Source organism: Neolamprologus multifasciatus, chromosome 6 (genome assembly GCF_963576455.1).
Source record: "Neolamprologus multifasciatus chromosome 6, fNeoMul1.2, whole genome shotgun sequence".
NCBI classification, from domain to species: domain Eukaryota; kingdom Metazoa; phylum Chordata; class Actinopteri; order Cichliformes; family Cichlidae; genus Neolamprologus; species Neolamprologus multifasciatus.
This window is the reverse complement of record NC_140444.1, coordinates 28,874,577-28,897,804: the sequence shown is the minus strand read 5'-3', so window position 1 is coordinate 28,897,804 and position 23,228 is coordinate 28,874,577. Positions and strand designations below refer to the sequence as shown.

At 40.7% G+C, this 23,228-nt stretch overlaps 1 protein-coding gene and 1 long non-coding RNA gene across 3 annotated transcripts in view; one reads left to right on the top strand and one right to left on the bottom strand.

Moving 5' to 3' along the window:
* The window catches only part of LOC146517236 (protein sidekick-1-like), a 295,230-nt gene that overhangs the window by 245,546 nt on the left and 26,456 nt on the right, over positions 1-23,228 (bottom strand). The window lies entirely within an intron of this gene.
* Positions 4,397-5,756, top strand: LOC146517238 (uncharacterized). Its single transcript, XR_014874673.1, has 2 exons — positions 4,397-5,248; positions 5,411-5,756. It is a non-coding gene; the product is annotated as an uncharacterized LOC146517238 (long non-coding RNA).

Genomic DNA, 23,228 nt, shown 5'->3' with positions numbered 1-23,228 from the left:
TGATGAAGCTTTCTCTCTCATTCTGTCGCAAATACTGTTTCACTTCATCCGCTTCTTGTCAACTCGACTGTGTGAGGAGCACTAAAAGGATGTGCTTTTGAAAGAAAGATAGGCAAGACAAGAAGAAAACAAAAACTAACAAAACTATAAACAACAGCAGTGTGCAGCAGCCACTGTGAGCTGAAATGAGACTAGTGCACATGAAAATATCTTTTATTTTATTTATTTTTTTCTTGTCACTCATTCTTCTTACTATTAGTTTAGTCTTTTATTAACTCACTCTTAAATACCAGTTCAGTAACTTTATATTACTGGAAATATTTCATTTCATAAAGTCAGAAAAGAAATGTTTAATATGAGCCTTGAGGCAACCGTATGGTACGTTATGTTCGATGCACTTAAAGACTAATTCCTATTCTCTTCATGTCAGTCAGCAATATAGTTTTTTTTAATTTAACTACGGTATTGGATCAATATCAAGTCTGCACTGACTTATTTCTACTAAGCACTAGTGTGAAAATGTAAAAATAATTATACAATATTGCAGTTATAAGTACTCACTGGGTACTTGTGGGTTGAAACATCAAGATGTTATGATCCCATCAATAGGTGAGCTCTAGTTTGCTATATTTAAACATCCTTAACACACTCTAAAGACCCCCAAGTGTTTTGACCTGTGAAAGACACTACAAAGGATTTTTTTCACATTGTTATAATGCTTGGATTTTACGAATGAGGGAATCTAAGATAAGATACAGCAAGAGAGAGTTAGTGCGGGAATAGAGGAAGTAATCTGGTGGTTCCTTCAGATATGGTAATTCATGCTAATCTCCATTCACATGCTTAATCTCTTAATTGCTTTAATTGATATAAAAGAAGGTTGAAGCTTTGCTGATATGTCAAGAGCCTGCCTTCCATCCTGCCTGAAGCACACATAAATATATACATTCAACTGTACTTATATGTGCAACATACAGCCACCCAACCCTGTCAGAGCAATGAAGTTTTCTGGGCAGAGATCCTGAATGCTATACATCCAGTGCTGTGCACAGTAATATGATGACACACACATGAATACAAACAGATTCAGACTTTCACCAAGCAAATCCCTGTATTGTGCAGCCATATTTAAAGAGAAGAATAAAGGAGAAAAAAATGTTGAACTACAGAAAGTCCACAGTGTTAACGAAAGGGTTTTCCGTTTCACTTCCTCACTGTCTGTAACTTTTTATCCTTTGCTTTGTGGGTCAGGTTGTATTTATGTGTGTAACGAAAGGGTGCGAGAAAGCAGTAAACAAATGCACATTGAGGGTTTTTCCATATAATTTGGTGAGACAAAGACTGTTATTGTACTCCACTATCATTTTGACTTAAGGCCTACATCTCTTAGTTCAAACATTTTAACACACAAACACACACACAGTACCACACACCATAAGCCAAAAATACATCTCTCAAGGTTTTCAGTTTTGAAAAACGGGATTGGATGCAGTGAGATAAAAACATTAGCATATACTTAAAACACAATACATGCACAGGCTACAAAAAGATACGTACACAGTGCCTGTGCTCTCTCTGCTCTACCCAGAGACTAACAACGGTAGTGAGAGAATACACAAACATAACAAAACACACACACGCTGAACAACCTTTCACAAAAGAAAGACGACAAACGAGACTACCCATGACCCCGTTATCTCCTTTGTTTTCCGCTTTTTCATAGTTGCACAATCACATCCTAGTCCCTGAAGTTCTCCCACATCTAGGAACAGAGACAGAGTGAGATAAAGCTGCAGCTTTAACATCGCAGCTACGGGGAAACAGTGGAGGTGTGAGCTGACGTGAATTTGTTTTTTTTTTAGACCGACTGATGTGGAATGACAGAGGACTATCTGGGAGACGGAGAAGGTAGGAGGTGGTTAAGAGGACTATCTGGGAGACGGAGAAGGTAGGAGGTGGTTAAGTACCCACAGTGACCTAGAGGTCAACGCCACAGCTAGGCTGTTGACCAACCATTTAATATCATATAAATCACCTACTGTGTGTGTGTGCGTGTGTGTGTGTGTGTGTGTGTGTGTGTGTGTGTGTGTGTGTTTGTGTTTGTGTGTATGCATGTGTGTGTGTGTTTGTGTGTGTGTGTAGCTGTCTGTGTGTGCATGTGTGTCTAGGTGGGTGACAGTGATCTATCTGTCCTATGATGAATCCATCCTGAGCACGTGACCTACAGATTAAATCACCTCTACAGGGAAACTGATTACCCTTTTCCAGCAAAGAGGGCAGAAAATACACAAACACACACATACACACTCTCGCACACAAACACACACTAACGTACGTCATCTGTCGTACTAAGAAGGTCGGATACTGGTCACTGACCTCTGAACTTGACCATCAGTTACATGGACAAGGTGATGATTTACCCCCGCCCTCCTCGCTGTGTGTGTGTGTGTGTGTGTGTGTGTGTGTGTGTGTCATAATAGCCCCCTCCTTTCTCTTGCTCATAAATTACTTGTCAACTGCAGAACAGATCGAAGGAGAGAGAAGGAAGGTGGCAGAGACTGAAGAGAAGCTTTTATGCCTCCTTTTGAGGCGTCAAAAAGGCTCAACTGTGACAACAGCATCGGAGTGCGGGATTAATTAAAAACACAAACAGAATTATGAATAATTAATTAGTATACTACAGGTAAACATCAAAAAGGTTCCTGTCATACAGATACACCCAGCTTCATAATACAACAATCAAATAGCTACAATAATTAATGTGCTGCCAAGACAACAAAAAGACATAATAGTGATTGTTGTTCACTCACCACGGGAGGAGAAAATGAGAAGAATGAGTAATATAGAAAAAGAGAAAAAATGATCATTTCATAGAAATAATAAGAGCCAATGAGATGATAGAGAGGAATAGTGGCTGTTTGAGAGACAAAGGTGGGATCTTATGGCCCGAGTCCCTTAAGTCTGGTTATTCAGCAAAGAAGCGAGGACAGAGTAGGAGGAGAGCGCCCGAGAAGGAAAGAGGATTAATGTGTCTGACAGTCAAAAGAGAAGAGACAGAATACAAGTCCCAGGATAACACCCACCATAATGCCACAGATTATTACCAACACAGTACTGCACTAAAGCTCTCTCGCAGACACACACCCTCAAAAACATGTGTAAAACCAAGGTGCACTTTGCACCGTTCTCCCTGTGTCTGCATGTGTTCCCCTTCAGGTGTGCTGGCTTCCTCCCACAGTTCAAAATATGCATATAATGTTATGTGGTGATTCTAAATTGGCTATTTAGAATCACCAGCAGAGCTGTTCCTTTTATAGAGAAGTCTTAGCTGACAGGTAACTGTGGCTGATCAGAATGTGCCAGGCATCATAAAACAGGACCTCTTCCTTGTGTGTGCTGTTAATAATGAATATTCTGCCAATATTCTGCTTTGCGTGAAGTACAGTCCACACAATTTCTTGTGAATTAGTTGCAGTGAGTGAAATTCTAAAGTTTTATTAGTGTGTTGCTGAACACTCATTACAGTTTTTGAATGCAGCTTGCTAACCAAGCTTTCTATTGTAAGCTTACAAATTAGCACTCTGCCTTTTCACCCATATAAAGTAACTTCTGGCTCCAAAAATCCAACATGGCAGCAGCCAAAAAAATCCAGTGAGTGACTTCATAGTGGTAACATCCAGTTTTGATATTGTGTATGATAGTCAGAAAAACCCATGGTGAGAATGAATGTTTGCCTGTCCGTGTTAACCCTGTGAATGAGTGCCTATCTAGAGGCTTCATAATGCAGTGGATGGATGGATGGAGGGGTGGGTGGAAAGACTATGAGGTTTGTAAAACTGCCTAGAGCATTAAAAGACTCAGAAAGCAGAGATGGTAAACATCCATAAATTAATCAGAAACAATGACACAGTCACCCATCTGCTGTGACAGCACTGGACTGACCAATCACCTAACCTGCAGTGGTACCTGTGCAAAATCAACTATAATAGTCCATATTACTAGTAAGACCTGTGTGTTGGAACAGTGTGATTTATGAAGCTGTTATTACTGCCCAGTTGAGCTGCTAATGTATCCTAATGAGGCATAGCCTCCAACTCAGCACAATGGACTAAGTAACAGAAGATTGGAGCAAATGTTGCACCTCTGTGGAGAAACAGAAACAAATGATTAAACCGAGCTGATGAACACCCATCTGCTGATGAGGCAGAGGCAAAAGGTAAAAATGTCAAAAACCAAAAATTAAGTGCCAGCTTCATTGTTTTCCCATATATATTCACCTATAGAACACTTTACCACTGATAATAGGGTACAGCCACTCTCGTACCTTTGTGCTCCAAATTCTGCATCATCTGAATTCATATGACATCTGCCATGACACCATGAGCTCTGTGAGCCAGAGGATGTTAAATAGGGCTGGGCCATATTATACCGTTCACGGTAATACCGGTACAATGCTAGGCAACGATAAGAAAATGAAATATCGCGATAGAATATGGGTAAAACGCGCATGCGCAGTGCCGAAAAAGCACGGCGGTAACGGAGAATGAGGGGGAAAGCAGATTGTTGAGTGAAACGGATCAACCAGAATTAGTTTGTAAAAATGGTGCAACCAGAACTGGTTTGGTGATTGTCCGTCAGATACACAACAAAGCACATTTTTTGTAGAACATGCAAGTGAGCCGTCGTTATTGCCGTATTTGTCGGACTAAGGTGCTCGTAAATCTGGGAGTAATCTGGGTCCTAAACTCCGTCCGTTTCAGGTCCCAAAGTCGCTGAGAGTTAAAAACTTTCTAAATTCTTCCATCTTTAATAAAACAATCAGTGTTGCTTCTTTACCAGGTGTAACTATGAAGTTTAACATCCAGGCATCCATGAAAACAGAATTCATTACATTTAACGGAGTTAGAAGTTAGCAGGAAGTTAGCGGAAGTTAGCTCGCTAGTTACATAAGCATAATATAGCATGTTCTGAATGAGAAATTTCTGAAAAAAAATCAAACGTACAGCTCTGCTATCACTTCCAACATAAATGAAGACAGGAAGCTACACAGCAGGGACATTTGTAGGGTTACTGAAGTTGAGCTAGCTGGTATTTAATGATGTGCTATGTGATCGCTAGCGACTCAGCTATGTTAGCACAACATAAACAGTGAAGTTGGAGGATGAACGCTAACACTTTTACACTCGATAAAAGTTAACGTGAAGGTTCCTGATGGTTAGAGACAAATGCAATCACATGGCAGGATGCTGTAAACAGACCAAACTTCAGTCAGGAGAACAACTGAAATAATCCATCCACAATACCAGGTTAGTCATTAATATATAGCAACAACATGGGAATAGAGCAGCTGTGATAGAACACAGCATTAATGAATCAATGTTACAGAGGTGGAGGAAGCAAGAAGAATGAGTTGAATAAAGTTTGATTTATCTGACTGCTTTGTTTCGCTTAATGTGCCTTATAATCCCGTGCACCTTATGGTCCGAAAAATACATATTTGACTTTTTTTTATTTGGCACACTGTAGTTTAATGTAACAAAGCACCTCTTTATAACTTCAGTGGATATTATACATGGTTATGCTCAGGATATGTCAGCCCATTTCTACTGGAAATGCCTTTTGGTTAAACTTTCAGCAAGGAATTTGCATTTGCACTGTTAAATGTTTATATAGCTTTAATGCATATTAAAAAAACAGCTGCTTGTTTAAGTAAAATAAATGGATGGGTTTTTTTGCGCTAGTAAAGTTGTGGAGTTGTATTTTGTCTCGCAGAAATTATATCGTCAGTTATATCGTTATCGCAAATTTTCAAATATATATCGTGATATATATTTTTGGCCATATCGCCCTGCCCTAATGTTAAATCAAATCTGTTTTGGTTTCACTATTGCTTTTAATCATAAATAGTGTTGAATGTATCTAGTTAAGCTGCCTGGAAAGACTCTGACTGTTATTGTTACGTGTAAAAATGTGTAAATCCTGCTAAATGTGGGAAATTATGCTGGTGTGGGTTTATGAGTCAAACATCATAAGTAATATACTGCAAATCCCAACAGGCCAAAAAAAACAACAGCCAAGGGTTTTACTTTTCATAGTTACCTCAAGAGCTGTAAAAATCATAGAGCTGATATTAACTTTGCAATAGTCAGAACAGCTGATAGATGGACAGATAAAAGCCAGAGACAGGTGGAGAGAGTAGGAGAAGAAGGGGATCAGAAAGACTGAGGCACTAGTCGGAGAAACAGGGGGACCTGAATCACTCAGGCATCAAATGGTCTGTCTGAATTAATCCTGACCATCACACTTTCCCTGTCACACACACACGCACCTCCCTGTCTATGCCCTGCAGCAACAGATGCTAGCAGACAGAGAGGCTTCCTCTACCTCCTCGTCTTTGAATCACGCTCTCTGGTTCCATTTTTCTGTCTCCTCTATCTTTGTTGTTCCTCTCGACTGCAAGATAAAATGCCAGTCATCCTTCGCTCTAGTTGTAAACAACAAATGAGGGTGCAATAGTGTAAGGGGAGACCAATGGGCAGCAGGGTTAGGTGAAGGAGAGAGAGAAGAGCTAAAAGAGAGAGAAAGGCAGCGGCTATTTGATAGTGTCAGCTGTATAGAGGAGATACAGACAGGCCATTCATCTCAATGGATCAGATAGCGGTCCCCCTGGAGTGTGTGCGTGTATGCGCGCGCACACACACAGACATGCATGCACACCAAGGAGGGGAGAGAGACAAGCTGAAAACACATAGGCACAAACTGCCTGCACTCACAAAGCAACATACAATTAAAACTATAAAAAGCGCCCTAGGGCTGCAAGATGTGGACCTATAGCCTACTAAAGAGTTGTAGGAGAGAGACTGAAAAATGGGCGAATTTCACAGCTTTTCATGAGAGTGCGGGTATTCATCTCCATCTTCGCAGCAAGCCATGTGCGAGGGCAAGCCGGAGAGAGAGAGACAGAGAGAAAGAAGAACAGACAGAGAGAGAACGTGAGAGACAGAGAAAGTCTGAAAGCTTCTGCATGAATCACAGTTTTCAATTTCACATCACGGGGGAGTCAGGGTGTGTGCGTAAGTAGCCAAGCTCTTTTAAACTCTCTAACATTTACTCGCTATCTAAACCTCGGCACACACAGAACGAGGCCATTGTAGAACTGTCAGCCATAACAGCTGGTCTCCTGTGGTGAGTTTATAATGACTATGAAGGATGTTGAGGCAGAGTAAAAATCTCAGCTCTCCATGCTACGTTCAGCCAATATCTAATTAGGCTTGCTTCCCTGACCCTGCTGGACTGCTACCGATCTATTGTGTTCTCAGCACTCGCATTTTCCATTTTACTTCAGTTTGCACTTAATCTGCAGCTGTGTGTGTGACAAACGATCACATTTCTGAAAATGAAGGGAGGGGAAAAAATTCAATACGGAGACACCAAACATTTTTTAGATTTTTAATTTCACCTCCACTAAAGCAACATTTAGAGCTCTCTACGTGTCTGAAGGTGGTCCTTAAGAAAAGCAAATTAATGTTTCCCTGCTTAATGAACAAGAAGAGCAAACATACATACAGTATAAAGGGCTGGTTTGAGGGCCGCTGGTTTTCTGAGAACAATGTGTGACTGCATTATACCTCATCTAATATATTCACTTTATTCTATTACTAATTCAGCTTCCTAGTATTCCTCTATCATTGGTACTAACAACCAATATCACCATGTCTTCTGTTTTTATCTCACAGATGTATAGCGAAGCCAGGCATGTGACAATGTAATATTCCCCCCGTTTGACATCTGGTTGCCACTGTTGTCTCTTTGTTAAATTGATTAATTACAGTCAGAAAGCCTGTTTTTATTAGCCTAATTTCCCAGTAACATGATGTCACAGCATCTGGTTCACAGGTTGAGTGGAGAACAGCATATTCTTTGACAGTGGAAGGCTTTGAAAATATTTTGAAAAGTACCAGAATCCACTGATGATGAGCGTTTAGCTGATTAGTAATCTAAATAATGAAATCTGTAGATAAGGGACATGATTTTTGGTGCTAGAAGCTTTCTAATTTCTGCAGGCAGGTAAAAAGTCCATGTGCAAAGCAAAATAAGGGATTTGTTAATTCAAATGCAATCTCAAAGCAATCAGCTATCACGTGATAACAGCTGAAATGTAACTGTTTTATTGACTATGTGCACGTTAGCATATGCTACTTCTGGTGCGGAAACTCCTGTGGGGAGCTTTGTTTCCGGTGTCCTATTCACGCCCTGTTTACGGTCCAAAACAAGTTAAGCAAATGAATGAATCAAGCGGCGATTTACATTTCTATAGATGTCTTGGGCATTTACCCAATATATCTGTAAATGATGTTCATCGACTTGTCAATATTTTTTCCTCGCGCCTAAGAGCAAAAGAGAAAAGGGATTCAAATGTTATATTTCTCAGCTGTCCCTCATTTATTGCGGGTGTTATGTTTTAAAAATAACCAGTGATAGGTGAAATCAAGTAGCCAATTTTATTTTTTGACGTTTTGTGGACATACAATACTGCACTTCAGAGTCACACTGCTAGCGATCGATGCAGTGATTCTGTACTGTACAGGAGAGACGTCACGGAGGAGATCGTCTGCAGCGATCAGGATGCAGGACACAATGTGATATAAAAAAAAAGCGTGCAAACTTGCACTAAAAAATCTGCGAAACAGCGAGGTGAAAGGTGAACCGTGTTATAGCAAGGGACCGCTGTAATTTTGAAGGTAAGTCACAACATACTCTTCGTAAATACTAATGTATAGAAACCCTTACCAGCAATTGTTCATTTTTTGTGTGGCTTTTTTCACCGTTTGTTAACATGCTGTGTAGGTGTGTACTTGACTAGCTGATATCGACGTAACGGCAGAAACATCTGGTTTGACTATTCTTCACCTGTAGTTTGAATGCTGAACATTTGCCTGTTTAAATCATAAGACCAGTCACTATACAGAGATGTGCTTCTGAATGTGGACGATGTGTCTTCTGCATGCAGTAATGCAGTTCTGCTTGTGTTGTAAACAACTGATCGATCTAAACTCTTTAAACATCAAAATTGATCATTAGATTTTTTATGACACAACAGTGGTGAGTGTTCCCACCTTCTGCTCTTTGTAACTTAACGCGATCTTTCCGTTTTCGAGTTTTGGACATGATATGGGGAGTATATCTTCGCAGTAGCGATTGACCGCAAAGTAAAGCTACCGGAAATGTACAACCCTACATCCGATCTCAAACCAGGAAGTTAGCATTTTCTCATGCACAGGGTCAATTAGAAACACTGTCTCAACCAGTTCTGCCGAAAATCTCCCACAACCAGCCTGCAGATGGGCAGGGGTCACTATGAAAAGGTAAAGAGGGCTGTGCACATAAAGGAGAACCACATCTGTCTTCACTGACAAATAACAATTACAAATCATTTCCATAACTTACAAATCCAGTGTTGTTGTTTCAATAATCCCTCTGAAAAGGTTACAACAAATTAGATGAATTCAGTAATTGTTGGCAACAAATTAAAAATTTAATCAATAATGCCTTTGTAGCAGGGTGGAAAATCCTGCCATTTTTGCTTTTTTCCAACAGTCATCAGCTATATAAGCCGTTTTATTAAAAGGTCAGGTAGGGGAACCGCCCACCTGATCATACAGGGTAAGACGTCACCAAAGCCTTTTTTTGGCCATCCGTTCTGAAGATGCCCAGCTGCAAGAGCTTGAGAAAGTGCTGGAGGCACAACAAGCTGAGATGCTTTGGTTGCTATGATAGGGGGTATCTGCACGACTATTGTGCTCCAAGTACCTGACTGTTTCTTATCAGATGGACCCATGCCAAGCAAAAAGATTCCTCCAAGCGGTATTTTTCATATTACGATTGTGGTTATTCACTGTGTTATCTGGTACACACAGTATTACATATTATATTCAGAGACCAGCAGTAATAACATTCTGTTCTGTACCACGCCCCACTCTCCACAGTTGTCTCCTGGGGAAAAGTAGCACTTGCAGTATTTTACCTGTAAGTGAACATCTTTTTAACTATCCATCCATCTGGATGTATGTCTTTGGACTCTGGGAGGAAGACAGAGTACCCGAAGAGAACCCACACAGATATGGTGAAAACATGCAAACACAGGAGATTAAAATCCCGAACCATCTAGCTGTGAGGCAACCACTGCTGCATTTTTGCCAAAAACTTTTTATCATTGCACTATAACCCAATTCAATACGCTGAAAAACTGAAAAAACAGCAGAAAAATTTCTTTACAACCACTAAATGGACTACAAATACTATTTTTATATAGTATTTTTTATGAGATTCCAATTAGCTGCTATATATCACCAGCAGCTACTCTTCCTGAAGTCCCCTAACATCATGGCAACAGGATGGTGTTTGGGTTTTATGAAATCGGAGGAGCTGGAGAGCACACTGTAGAGACTCGTGCTCACTTCCCTTCGACATACTTCAACTTGTATGCTTTGTGATAAAAAAGATATTGGTGGTCAAATTCATATTCCCAGGAAAGTTTAGTGCTTGAAGCCAAATGGTCTATCTGATCTAAGAGGCATGTAGTGTCAGGACTCTGTGCTGTGAAGTGGCAGAGCAATTCCTCTGAGCAAGGGGACAATCCCCTTTAAGAGTACAGTACAAGTATGAGGTTCACACTTAACACTAATCACGCACAGCCTAGAATATGAAAGTATTTTAAAAGAGTTATGACCGCAATACACGTGTCATGCTGTGTTTGTGTTTAGAGCTAGCTAGATGAGCAACCAGGCTTAGCGCCTGTTATTCCTTCATCCGCCCTAAATCTCTTCCTACTTCTCTCTCCCCTCTCTCCACTCATCTTTTAGTCTCATCTTCCAACTTGACTTATTCATCCCAAATCCCGCCTTAGCTTCTTGGGGGGAAAAGCCTTGGCTCAGACAACACTACCATGGCTCTTTTTGTACATCAGCGTTTCTTTCCATTATGCTCACCTCTCGCTGCCTATCAAGTATACTTTGCCAATATAAAAAAAAACAAAGCTGAAAGGCTGTGAAAACAAAAGTACTAACTGATTGCAGAGTAGGAGCACAAAAAAGAGATGAGAGGGTTATTAAAAAGAGTTTTTCAGAGGCCAACATGATGATAGGATCTGCGGCTAACAACTGTTGCTTAGCACATGAAAAATAGTGTGCTTATTTTAAAATTTGCACAAGAATATAGAGAAGCACATGCACAAAAAAAGTAAGTGGATCAGTAAAAAAAAAATCCAGACTGACAAGAAAACAATAGTAGGAAATTTTTTTTCTCCAACCATCATATTCTGGGTTCCCCATGAGTCTGTGTGTGTGTGTGTGTGTGTGTGTGTGTGTGTGTGTGTGTGTGTGTGTGTGTGTGTGCGCGCGTGTGTGTGGGTGGGTGCAGAGCCTCTGTGATCAGGTCTAAAGCTGTATGTAAGAGATAGACCAAGTCATTAGTGAATTCTGCCTCTAAAGACCCTCATAATACCTTGGCCAGGGGTTAGACTATGTGCGTGTGTATTTGTGTGTGCAAGCATCTGCATGTGAATGCATGTGCCATTGTAATCCCAACCTTTTGCCAGGGAGAACACCGGAAACTGTACCGCTCAGTAGCCGCTGTACCTCAAACTAAGTTAAATAACTTTTGAGTCAACAATGCAACAAGCCTGGTCTGACATAAATTGAAATGAATGCCCTGCATCACTGCATCATTGGAAAACCTATTGTACTGATACAATATTTCAACTGCCCGCAGTAATCTGATACAAGTTATGTAAGAAGGTTTGAGGTTCACATTTCCCCTGCCTCGCAAGTAATCGCGAGAAGAATGATGGAAACAGTAAAAGGATAGAGGGGCAGGGGTCATGGGCTCATAACGTATCAGCGGACTTTTTGATCAGCGTTTAGTAGGATTAACAGACCTCTAGATCAATATAACTGCTAATAGACGCATTGATCTGCATCTACTACAGCCTCACATTCTGACTCGCTTGCACACATCCTTTCCTACTCACCAATCCACATACATGTAAATGCACTCTCAAGAGGGCTTATATGCACACATACAATAACAATGACCATAAAAAGCAGTAAAAGTTACTGATAACAATGGATATTGGAATGTAAGAATCGGCCCCTTACATGGTGTGATACCACGAAACTCCTTTACTTTAAAATACACACACACATGCACACGCACCACTATCTATACTGCCAATTAGTCCTCCAATAAAACCGTCCACTACCAGAGAGAGAACCATAAAGTAGTGTTACAGCTAATGAACTCTAAAGCTAGGATATGCAGATAAATGCACATTCACTTACACACACACATACTGAAATTCACACTAGAAATATGCCGAGCATTTGCAACTAGAAATGTAAATGAACATATCCAATAAACACACGCACATACATGCACTCATTTTCATCCAAAGTATTCTGGACTCTGGTAAAGAACAAACAAATGCTGCACGGTTTGAATAAACAAATTAAAATGATTGCAGGGTGGACTGGGAGTAGATACAACACTTAGCTAATTATCCTGTCTGTGTCTGACTTCTTAGCTAGACCTTCTCTGAAATAAACACACACCCAGATACATTTTTTTTTATCCCTTTAAAACAACAAAGGCCTGTATAAAGTGTCCCTTAAAGGCAAAACTGAATAAGGCAAAACTGAAACAAATAATGCAAGAAGACATACAAGTGCAAACATTATGCTTTTTGCCACTACACAGGGGTTCATAGAGAATAAAGAGATAGAGAAGCTCTACCTCAGCTCTCGCCTTTTAAAGAAAAGCTTTATCTACACCTGGCTTCCTTCTGAAGCTGTTTTTTTAAGAGGACTAGGGAATAAAAACAGGCTGAATACAATTCAATTCAACACCTGACAAAAACAACACACGTAGACATGAACATGCACGCACACCCTGCACAATCCATCTCACACACAGTCAAGAAATAGCTCCCAATCACATACCTCTCCACTGATTTGATGCAGAGAAAAAGCAATTTATTAAGCTGCCTCTTAGGAGCGAGACTCAAACTAAACTGCTATGCTGGCCTACTTAGACACACACACACACACACACACACACACACACACACACACACAGAGTACAAGGAGAGAAAGTCCCTTACTTCTTACCAATACACTCATTTACACCTTCATAGAAATGCAGACTCCAATAAGGCATAAAAAGCTCCCAGAAGAGCATCATCAGTAATCTAGCTACTAATGGAACTTGCAGTCCATTACTTGATATGATTCAGCGTGACACTAACAACTGATTCCTGACCCTTTAAACGTACACCAGCTGGCCCACGTTAGGCTCCATTCCTACAGCCAACAGCAGACGCAGACAGTTTCTCATGACAAATTCGAAACCTTTCACTGAACTCTTCCTTCATCCTTTCTAAACAATTTAAAAAGCACATCCACCAACCAGAGAAGAGGACTTAGAAATTAGCCTGGATCTAATGAAACAAAGGTGTGTGTCTCTGGTGTGTACCAATATGTTAATTTAGGGATTAAATTGAAAGCCGGTGAAAGAAAAGTGTGATCAACTGCTTGTGCGAAGGTGTGAATGTGAGAGACACAGTGGGAAGGAAAGCCAGATTGTGACGAAAGCAGTGAAGCAAAGAGACAAAAGCCCAAATCTGGTCTGATCCCCCTGTATTAGTTTGAAATACTGCACAGGATCTTATTAACACACATACACACAGCTCAGCATTTAACTAGAACAAACAAACAGCCTTTGTGGAGACTCCTGTAGTCTGATATCATGTTGGATTCATTAGTTGACTCATGCAACCGGCACAAAATCCTGTAGCAATTAACATCTGACACACACAGCTGACCAAATTATACATACATGCCTGTATGGATACAAACATTTTCACTTTCGCTTCATCAGTATAGAAAGACGCAGACACACTCATGGAAAGAAACTTCAAATTTCACTCCATTAATACAGACTCAGTATTTACAACCTGCCTGAAAAAACAACAACAAAACAAAACATGGCCCCGCTTAATTAGATTAAACAAGCGAGTGTGCGCCTGCTTTAGTGTGCACGCATACGTGTGCTCGTTTACATGTGTGGAACAACAGTTGAGGCAGGGAGACAGCTCTTAGACAGAAGGGGACAGACGGAGAGAGGGAGAGGAGGAAAGAGAGAGACTAGACCTTCATTCTGTATTCAGGGAGGTGGTGTAAATCGTTAGCTAAATAAATTAGAGCCTTGCGGCTGTGGATATCACACTGCCATATGTCAGAGCGAGAGAGAGAGAGAGAGAGAGAGAGAGAGAGAGAGAGGAAAAGGAAGAGGGCAAAAACACTGGTGGAAAGGAAGAGAGAAAAATCTGTTTGCTGCAGCGAGAGTGAATAAATACACACGAATAGCAACAGAAACAGATGTGGCCCCAGCTAAGAGAAAGTGTCGGGGATGGAGGAGAAGGAGGAGAAGGGGTGATGAGAGGACAGGACAGGAGCTAATCCAGTAGAGTTGAACTGAGACCAGAGTTAAGCACATATGAGCTTGTACTCTGCCCTGGGCCTGTGGAGCTCTCAGACACACACACACACACACACACACACACACACACACACACACACACACACACACACACACACACACAAACACGTTTATCGAGAGGAGTAAGAGAGAGATTAATAAATCACTAAAAAGCATTTGGATCTATATAAAGTGGTCGTTGAAACACTGGATGATGTCATCAGTGACTTGGCTTAGGAGACTACAAATTTAACTGTTAGAACTACAAAACCCCTAACCTACAGCTTTAGAGACCTTGGAAAGCCTTGCCACCACTTAATCTACATTGGTGGCCACTTCATTGATTTCACTGGAGACAATGTATTTTGAGTCATTTTACATTTGAATGAATTTTGGTTTTGGATTTTTTAACAGTTAATCATAGTTTATTAATTAGCTCTCTGTGTCAATTAGCAGAGATCTTTTGGAAGACCTTAAAACTATTTACATACAGAATTCAACTAATACACCGTCTCCCAGTGTCTGGTTGCTGGTGGTAGTGAAGATGAAGATTTAGGTTTTGAGGGGGCTTTGAGTGACCAGGGTGATGTGGAGCTGGGAGGAGGTGGGTTGCATGAATGACCGTCGAGACTAGACCAAAGTAACAATGTCAGTATAGAGTTTGACATCGTGAGAAAGAGGAAGTGATGTAAAGAACAGACAGATGAGCATTAACAGATTTTCCTTACATTCCTTACACATAAGTTTAATTTGTACAAATAGCTGCTCTGCATAGACAGCTATGAACTTTAGCTTAAACTCCTTAAGCAGACTAGCCTGTTAGCATTCATTTGCATAGGTATCTCGCAGTCCCCCCCAAAAAACAACACAAGTACCCTGCAAGTGATGAAAATGATGGTTCAAAACTTTACCCCCAGAAGGGATGAAGATGAAGAAAACCCATCAAAGATCAAAAGAGGAGCAAGAATAACACAAACTTATTTTCACTTCGCAGCAAACAAGCTCTTTGTGTCTTTTGACTTCAGCCCTCTCCATAGCAGACTGAAGGACCAACAACAGCACCGACAAGAATAATTCAAGGAGTGGTTGCTCCATATATTGGACACTGCCGCCTGGAGACAGTACCCAGCAACAACACATAGATGATGATCTGCAAAGGTGTCCACGGGCTCTGCATAAGACCAACACACAATCACGCAGGTCACTTCACTAGCTTTCTTCATTACACGCATGCCGTTAATAACTTATTTATGGAGTTGTGTCTCTCACACTGACAGCTCCAAGAATGTACACTAACTTATCTGTCATGGTGTTGGGTTTCTATTAATTATTTGAGTTTTATTTTCTGTTTATTTAATGAGTATCCTTCCTCGTGTCTCTTAATCGTTTCCTTTCCTCTGTGTCTGTCTTCCTCTATTGTTCCTCTGGTCTTGCCTCTGTTCTCAGTTGTTGTCTCATCCTGCTTTATTTTGGGAATCGATTTTCCTTGTACATCTCTTGTAGTTTTACTTCCCATCTTTTGTCTTCCTTTTGAATGCCCTCACTGTTACCTGTGTCATTACCAATTAGTCTTGAGTGTATACATAGTCTTCCTCTGGTTTGATCGGTTGTTTATCTGTTGTTTGTTAAGTGTTTCTCTTTTTGCTCCTTATCCTTTGTTCCTCTTGCCTGCCTTTCTGTTACGGATTCCTTATTAAAAACATTTTGACTTTATTTATCTCACAAGTTTTCAATTGCTTTAATTTACATTTAATTTAATTTTCTTTTTGTTCTTTAAACCTGCTTTGGGTCCTCTGTATTCCAGTCCTAAAGTTGAAGTAAAATATAGTGTAATCAGATTTAAATACATCAGTAGGCAAATTTGCAATTCAGTTTGTGTAAACCTTAAATTCATTCAGTTCAGGAATCCGGCTAGCCATTATCTCTACAGGAAAAAGTCAAGAACAGTCCTTCCTCCTGCATGTTTTGATAGAAATGGTGTGCACAGAAATGACGAGCCATTTCCAGACATGTGCATTTTCACGTTGTGTGTATGCAAAGTGACTGTGATGTATGCAACTCTAAACCAAAAATAAGTTTTTACTAATTTGAAATAGTAAATAACAGAAAACAGATTTGGGGTGGTCATTGGTCTTAATGTGTCAGACCACCATAAATGTGTTGTGGGGAAACGCAACCAAGTAAACTTTAGGGATGGAAAAGGATGAACTGAAAATTTGCTCGTGTAACATGAAGCTTCCTGGTTGAGGGTGAGCCTGCCCTGTATGCACTACACTCAGGAAATTTTGAGGGAAACTTCTTCCGGAGTTTAGACATAATGACTCGGTTCTCTTTTAAAATGTTGTTAAAGCAAATTCAGAAAAATGTAAAATGTGAGATTAGTCAACATTAACAGAAATTAGTCTGAACTGGCCCATCACATCGCCAAAGTTATTTTAAATTATTACAATTTTAATAAAAGGAATAACTACGCACTCCTGCTGGAAAACATATTTCTGTTTTCTCAGGACATTTTCAGCCAAATTAACCATCATGCATGCAAATGCATTCGCAACGGGTCTTTGTTGAGGTTAGGCACTTGTACTCTGCATTTCTTACCTTGACTTCCCTTATTTTCATTCTGTGTCTGTATTAACTACAAGGACACCACAATCAAGCAGACACGCATACGCTGACGCTTTCAGACACACTAACAGCAGCGCAGCATTCTAGAGGGGATTAAACAGCTTAGACATTGATTAGACACACCTGAACCCAGGAGGAAAGGAGGGACCGACAGCAGAGGAGGCGAAAGAAGAGGAAACAGAGGGTGGCGGTGAATGTGAGGCGTCTAAAAGCATGTTGGAAAATGAGAGAACAGAGTAAAGGGTGGGGAAAACAGGCCTAGTTGGGCAGGGTGGAAGGGATGTCAGGGTGTAAATGTCTCAGAACATGTCCTCTAGGATGGAGTGAGTGGTACGAGGAGATGGATGGAGGGGAGCAGGGTGCAAATGCTGTCTGCGCACCCTGCCAAAGAGGTTTTAACACTCCTGTCTGTAGCCAAGGTGTGAAGACAGGCACTCTCATAGATATTCCCTTCTCCCAATATATACACCCTCACAACCCAAACCTCAGAATAGACCCTTTCTATAACAATCAAAATTCTACCCACAAACCATACATACATGAAAAGACCAGAATACAGCCTGAAGTGAATGATGCATATCCGTGTCTATTTATAAAGTCCTGCTGCCTACACTGGATTGCAACACAAAACAGCATTCTCCCTCTGCTTTCAGATCTCTTGACTCTTCCATCATCCACTTGCTCTTGCGTGAATATAGGAAAAAGTTTTAAATGAAACCAAGTTTCTCCTTCTTTCTGTTCCCTTAAAACATGTTGTGGAATGCAATTTTCTACATGGCAAGAAGGAAGAGTTCAAACAGACAGTGCAGTCTTGAGGGTTTATTAAAACCTTCTTTCTAGCAAATATGGAATAAATAATTGCCATCCTATTAGGAAATTAATGGCTGCGACAGAAAAGCAAAGTTCTCCGTGTATTATTCCTTTTTAATGCATGGGGGGGAAAATACTGGAAAGTTTTTTGTTTTGCTTTTTCCCCCCAAGATTCTTTCCTGTTTTTTGCTGCTTCTTATTTTCACACTTTCCTGTGAGACTTCTTTTAAATTGCAGAGAGAAGAAATGATCAACTGTTTCCCTTTTTCCTAACAACTTACAAAGAGACACACGAACTCACATATCCACACACGTACCCAGACAGAGACAGCAGAGTAATATTAAGATTATACAGTCCGACATAAATGGGCCAAAATGAATTAATTCTTCATAGATACCCCAACTGCGAGCAGCTGGTAAACACCGCAAAGTTACTGAGAGCAGATGTACTTAAAAAAATAAACATAAATATTCGTTCACTGGAGGCGTAATCACACATTCATACGCACACAGATACAAACATGCTACCGTGACCTAATTTGTTTAAGCATATTTACAGTTGGTCAGCTACAAAGCCCCCATCTACTCCTTCATGCGTCTACCTCTACATCAGGGAAAGGAAAACTACGGCTAATGTACTTATAATCTGATTATATGATTATATAACTGCTGCTGTTAATCTAACACACACTCTCTGAGCCTTTCTCTAGGATGATCAGTGATTTATGTCTTTAAAAGGAAGTATAAAACCAAAAGCAATGAGTGAAACGAACTGTGAGATTAAACTAACCCTCCTCCACGACTTTCTTTCTCCCTCCTGCTCTCTTTTCCCCTCCTCTCTAAATTATCTGAGAGCTGTAATTAAAAAGTGCTCTCTGGTTCTTGCACTGTGCTAACAAGCAGGCCAAAATGCACACATGGATACACACAAATCCAGACTAAATTAAAGATAGTTAAAGCTCGACTAATCATCTGAGTCAGTGCCATAACGAGTGGTGTGAGAGGAACACAATATTGTACAATCTGTAAAGTAAAACAAAGTAGTGTAATTAACTGTAGTAAATCTAGGAAAGCCCCACCTGGAGAAGTGAAAAACAAGGCTTTCCCCCCACTGCCTGCCTGTTATTTTTACCAGGCGTGTTTAGCCAAAAATGCCAACGGGTCCAGTCGGATGCACTAAAGACTAGCCACTCTGCTTGTTCACAGCTGCTGGAAAGCACCTCATGCAAGCACACTTCTAACCCTGCCATGCAACTGCAGAGACCAAATCGCACCAATACCAATCCTTCTTTCTCCACAGCAGCCCAGGTTGTCAGTGGTGGGTCATTTCAGCTGACATTGGAAATAATGGGTTTCCCCCCCTGTGCAGAAACCCATGAAATACTGCAGCAAATTCTGTATACAGATCGCAAGTGCCCAGAAATGTACAGGTTACATATCTTTGCTTTTCTTCTTTCAAAAGAATGTTTGTAGCACGAAACAGAGTGAAAACCGACAGCTCTGAGATGCAGTTAGGACGGCCTTTTAACCTCCTGGTCGCCGCACCACTCATGCCTATATGTCTAAAACTATGAGTTCTCAAGTTGGATCTTCAGTACTACAGCAGCATGTAGGAACCAAAGTGCTGCATGAATCCAAGCACACACAAGGAAAAGATGAAGATGTGATATCACAGTGGCATTGCTCCACTAATGAGAAAGTACAGCTCTGGGGTGTTTTTGTAGTGTGCATAAAGTGAGATTTACTATCATCCTTAAGTGTAAAATCCACACTTCAACAAAAATCCTTGTAAATCCTGTTTACTCACCAACAGATCAGAGCTGCTTTCTATTTCACCAGATATCTCTCTTCATGATTTAAAGTTATTACATGATTAGCCAGTACTAAAATCAGAAAAACAGTTTTGGGAGTATCAGACATCAAAGAAATCATTTAGCCCTGGGAGATATGAAACTAACCAGATGCTGCTTTGCCCTCCAGTCTAATCACGTATCAGTCCGCAGACCGTGTCACACTGATCAGCTGAACAAACAAACCAGGATCAAACAGAGAACAAAGCTCTTCAGACAAAGGTTCATATTGCTGGTTAAGTTGCATGTCTTAAGTCTTACCTGTCATTATACAATTTCTAACACCTGCGTGGATTAGCTGTTGTCCTGTTGAGCATTTACTACCAACCAGAAGGTACACCCTACCTGACTCCGAGCCCCCTCTGGAGGCACATTAAAACTCAATTTTTTCAGGCCCATCACTCATTCTTATTTATTTTCCTTTCAAAGATTCGCACTGTCCTCTATGAGAGCAGACAATCCAATCCCAGGTCTAATTATAAGCATCAAGAGAAAACATTGGGCTCTTATGATATGTCTGTCATCAGAAATGTTAAATTGCATTGCAGAGAGCCCAAATTATTTCCTCTTGCACAGCTCACTCAAAAAAAAACAACACAAAAAACACAAAAAGCTGTGAAACTGGCTGCTGACTTTTTTTTTTCACTTAAAGCTTGCCCAGCTTAACAATAAGTCTTAATAATAAGACCTGCCTAAGCTTAAATGCCCAATCTAAAATTTTAGCAAATAAGGACTTCTTAGCAAATACTCCCCACTGATCTTCCTGACCTAGTTTGTGTTTTTGTCTGTGGGTTGCTGTTGAGTGGGCAAAGGGAGGGATTTACAGTATTAGAGCAAAAATGGCACACTTATGACAGTCTTCTCTTAATCTTACTATTGTCTCTTCCTAATCAATTTGGGGATGGCAGAGCTCTTTTCTCATTTTTGACAAGCTGCAGAAAGACTGTAGTGGTCAATAGATGTGGGTGGGCAGAGTAGGGACCCGGGCTGCATCCAGTAAGTGTACTCACCAACAATTAACAACAACATGAACACAAAACAATTAAAAGTTTTAAAGAAAAGACAGTTTCAAGGATGAACATCTGCACTCCTAATGGAGACACTTAAAGTGTAAACTCTAGCATTTAAAGAAAGAACACCATTTAAACAGTCCATTGTGTTTAGTAGGAGGACAGCAGTACTAATTTGGCTTGTGTACCTGGTGTGTAACGTTTTTATAACACCTAAATTCAAGCAACCCACTCAGCGGTGACCCTTAAGTAGGAATTGAGACTGTCTTTTAATATTCAAACAATCATTGAGATATGGGGAAAAAATAAAACACTAATTCTTTTGTCAAAAACATATATTTATCATTGTTAGGCCTGCAACAGACAGTCTAGGATGTTGCAGGGAGTCCTCTCACCCTGTGCCAGCTGGGATACCCTTCAACCCCCCTCCCCTCCCCAAGCCTGAATTGGATTAGCCGAAGTAAATTGATGGACAGATGGATATCCATGCCTGAATGGAGCAGTGTTTAGGAAATGTTTAGCATTTTAGCAAGTTAATTCACCAAGCTCTTGTCTTAAAATATGAACGACATAATACAGTATTAAGTGAATTTTATGCCTGGGTCTTTGGATAAGAGTAAACATGTGAGAGTACTGTGTGTGGGCCTATAACAGAATAAAAGTTCCAGGCTGAGAAACGTTAGGACAAGGCTTATACCCAGCTTATAGAAATCTAATATGTCATCGCTTCTGCTGCTATGGGTTTAAGGTTTTGATAGCCTGCTTGTTTTCATTTTGCGTGTGTGTATGTGTGTGTGTTCTCTCTGCAGAGGATCAGATAAATGTATTGATGCAGCCCACAAAGGTTCTCGAACAGATGCAGCAACCGTCTGCACAAAAGTCACAGACGAAAGATAAAACCCGTTCATGTGAGCACATTCTCTCATACACTGGAGAGCTTAAGCTTTAAAAGTTTCATACTTAACACCATCTTCACGCACATAAACACACAGCACAAGGCATGTACAAATTTCCTTATCAAATTACATGGGCTTCAGTGCTTTAGTTAATATGTAAAAAAGTGGCATTCTGACCACATGGTGAGACCAGTAAGTCACCACCATTGGGCTGTTTTGAGAGCTGTGATTATAACCCAGAGTGCCAGGCTCCCAGGCTGCTTGTGATTGGCTGATTGAAGCAGGCTAATGAAAAGCGCAAAGAAGATGGAGACTTATTCTGGTCTGATTAATGTGTTTTCCTCAATGCCAATTAAACCCTGATTACACAAATTAACAACTCTGGGCTACCATAATCACTAAGTGCTCACACAGGGACCGATGCTGATAGAATGGGCTACAAACACACACAGACACAGACACACACACACACACACATACAGCTGTAAGGCACCACACCCCATTTGTCCTTCTATCCTTGCCCAAAGCCCTGTCAAATGCTGCCAGGCCTGTCAGTTGTTATAACCTAATGCTTTTAGCTGCATGTCGTCCAAGATAGAGTTACAGACCACATTCACCAACCACCCTCTCTTGTGACTCACTCATTTTTTTTCCCCTCTCAAACACACACAAGAGGAAAAAAAGACGTCACCCGAAGCCACGCAAGAGTGCACATACATTGGGCCTTACACAGACAGCTGGTGCCAAAGGGTGCAGTTAGTGGATCTCCCCTCTGGGATGGGGCTGCCACCCACTTTCCCTTGTATGGAGCCAGATGGAAAGAAGGACATCAAGAAGGGAGATTAAAAGGAAGGAAATGGGGACAGGAGATGGAAAGGGGGAGGCAAGTGACAGGACAAAAGAGGGTAGCGGGAGAATTATATGAAAAAAAAAAGTTTCTGCAGAGTGAAAGTAATGTGAGTCCACAGGGCTGGTGGGGGTGGGGTGGGTTACAATATGGAAAGACACAGTCAGTCCAGGAGCGGTGAGAGGGCATGAGGAACAGCAGGAAAGAGAAAAGGGAAAATGAGCAGTTATTCAAATGTCCTTAAAATCTAGAAACTAGTGGAAGTGTAAACCACAAACGTTCGCAAACACGTTTAACCTCTCTCTCACACATGTCGCCACATTTTAGACAGATGTGTGCGTTTGTTCTGACAGAAAAATTAATGCAACTTCTATTGTGCTAACATGAGAAAAATCACTGACCACTAAACTTGCATCTTGCTCAGTCAGCGAATAAACCTGTTTTTGGTTAGTGGGTGTTTTGTTCACTTAGCTTTTTTGTGTGCCTGTGTGCTTAAGTGCAACACAATGCACTGTTTCAGCAGAACTGCACTGCATAAAATTGAAAAACAAAAGAAATAAAACAGTTTTTTCATTCAAGTATACCTACAGTGTATACAGTATGTGTGTATGCTGAGCTGCATATCTGTGTATGTGTGTCTGTATATTTGACAGCAGCT